This window comes from Rhinopithecus bieti, unplaced genomic scaffold (genome assembly GCF_001698545.2).
Source record: "Rhinopithecus bieti isolate Rb0 unplaced genomic scaffold, ASM169854v2 scaffold_15643, whole genome shotgun sequence".
Classification (NCBI taxonomy): domain Eukaryota; kingdom Metazoa; phylum Chordata; class Mammalia; order Primates; family Cercopithecidae; genus Rhinopithecus; species Rhinopithecus bieti.
Window position 1 is genome coordinate 931,782 of NW_016808215.1, and position 2,500 is coordinate 934,281.

Consider the following 2,500-nt stretch of genomic DNA (forward strand, 5'->3'; position numbering starts at 1 on the left):
GAGAGAGAGAGAGAGAGAGAAGAGAGAGAGAGAGAGAGAGAGAGAGAGAGAAGCCTTCGTCAGCGTTTTCTTCTCTGCAGTTATAAGAAAGATCAAAGACTTTAAGACTTTCACTATTTCCTCTACCGCAAACTACTATGAACTTCAAAGAGGAACCAGGAGTATGGGAGGAGCATGAAAGTGGACAAGGAGCGTGACCATTGAAGCACAGCACCACAGGGAGGGGTTTAGGCCTCTGGATGACTGCAGGCAGGCCTGGATAATATCCAGCCTTCCACAAGAAGCTGGTGGAGCAGAGTGTTCCCTGACTCCTCCAAGGAAAGGAGACTCCCTTTTGCGGTCTGCTAACGAATGGGTTTCTTCCCAGACACTGGCGCTACCGCTTGACCAAGGAGCCCTCAAGCGGCCCTTATGCCGGCATGACAGAGGGCTCACCTCTTGCCTTCTACTTCACTCCTCACAATGTCCCTTCAGCACCTGACCCTATACCTGCCGGTTATTCCTAGGTTATATTAGTAATGCAACAAAGAGTAATATTAAAAGCTAATGATTAATAATGTTTATAATAATGATTGATAATTGTCCATGAGCATCTCTATATCTAATTTGTATTCTGACTATTCTTATTCTAATTATTTTTTTCATTATACTGAAACAGTCTGTGCCTTCAGTCTCTTGCCTCGGCACCGAGGTACTCTTTCGCCCACACTGCCTGAATACTCTCCTGACACATGAACTGGCTTCCCCTGCAGCCATCAATGCAGGAGACCAAGGTGGCAGTGGCAATGTCTCTTATGACCTAGATGGGGAAGTCACAGAGTCACTGCTGCAGTCCATAACCGGTTGCACAGGTCAGCCCTGATTTATGGTGGGAGGACACTACCAGGAGGTGAGGATCACTGGCGCCATCTTGGAGCTAGCTACCACAATATAAAAGAAGGGATTCATGGCCGGGTGTGGTGGCTCACGCCTGTAATCTCAGCACTTTGGGAGGCCGAGACGGGCTGATCACGAGGTCAGGAGATCAAGACCATCCTGGCTAATATGGTGAAACCCGTCTCTACTAAAAATACAAAAAATTAGCCAGCCGTCATGGCCGGCGCCTGTAGTCCCAGCTACTCAGGAGGCTGAGGCAGGAGAATGGGGTGAACCCGGGAGGCGGAGCTTGCAGTGAGCCGAGATCAGGCCACTGCACTCTAGCCTGGGCAACAGAGCAGAGACTCCGTCTCAAAAAAAAAAAAAAAAAAAAAAAAAAAAAAGGGATTCATTATGGGAATTTGGCCTGACGCAGTTGTGAGAGCTGGTTCCACTCTCTATGCAAGGCTGTCGGTTTCCGTTTCTGTGGAAACGGAAGTCTGAAGGGCAGGCATTCAGGAAGGAAAGGTGGCTGTGAAGTGAGAAGCAAGGATGCCCTGGACCTGTGAGGATGAGTGGAAGGTGGATTGGAACCTGCATGGTCTCTCATCACCTTCATTCTCCAACTTCACAGGCAGGAGGTCTTGAAGGAGAAGCTACCCTTAGTCACAGAGTTAAACAGGTGTGTTGCCCAGGAGCTAGAGAAATTGAAACAGAATATCCGATAGAAGCTGGCGTGGCTATGGGCCAGGCCCTGGCCCCATATCAACAAAGTGGCCAGCAGATGAGTGCTTATGCATGTGAGCTGCAAAAATGCTGGAATCTCCTGAGTGCATAAAGAAGATGTATGCTTGGCTGGGCGTGGTGGCTCAGGCCTGTAATCTCAGCACCAAAGGAGGCTGAGGCAGGTGGATCACTTGAGGTCAGGAGTTCAAGACCAGCTTGGCCAAGATGGTGAAACTCCATCTTTACTAAAAATACAAAAATTAGCTGGGCATGGTGGCGGGTGCCTGTAATCCCAGCTCCTTGGGAGGCTGAGGCAGGAGAATCACTTAAGCCTGGGAGGCGGAGGTTGTAGTGAGCCGAGATCATGCCATTGCATTCCAGCCTGGGTAACAAGAGTGAAACTCTGTCTCAAAAACAAAAACTATATATATATATACTCTTTCACTTCCACCTTCCAACTCTCACACAAAGTGCCTTGTGGCTCATGCTAACTCGGAACCATCCAGGGAAGGGAAATCTGGGAAAACAGTTCCCATTTAGTTGACTTGAGACAGTACAGATCCACCAAAGTGGCTGACACCTACATATGCCAAAAGTATGGCCCCGATGAGGACAAATTTTTCCAAATTTCCTGGAGGGACTTTCCAGAGAATCTCAAGAAGTTTCCAGAAAGCTAAGATGTGTTTCCAGGGCTCTGTGAAGGAGGAAGATGGTGCCCTTTCAGAGCATTGTGTGTCTCCATTGGGGTCAAAACCCCGGGAATCCCTGACCTGTGCCATGTCTTTTAAAATTTTCAGGCCAACATCCTTCTAGGGAAACCCAAACCCTGCCTCAGGAGTAACTTGAAGCATCTCAGTTCTCAAATTATCCCCTGCTCACCCTAAAAGAAGACTACACAGAGCTCCACCAACCTTGAGGC

General features: G+C 48.5%; 1 long non-coding RNA gene across 1 annotated transcript in view; it reads left to right on the top strand.

Moving 5' to 3' along the window:
* Positions 1-2,500, top strand: part of LOC108538065 (uncharacterized) — a 24,591-nt gene that overhangs the window by 3,351 nt on the left and 18,740 nt on the right. The window contains exon 2 of the long non-coding RNA XR_001887990.1: positions 2,379-2,500. This exon is cut by the window's right edge and continues 2 nt beyond it. This is a non-coding gene — a long non-coding RNA (uncharacterized LOC108538065). The remainder of the gene's footprint in view (positions 1-2,378) is intronic.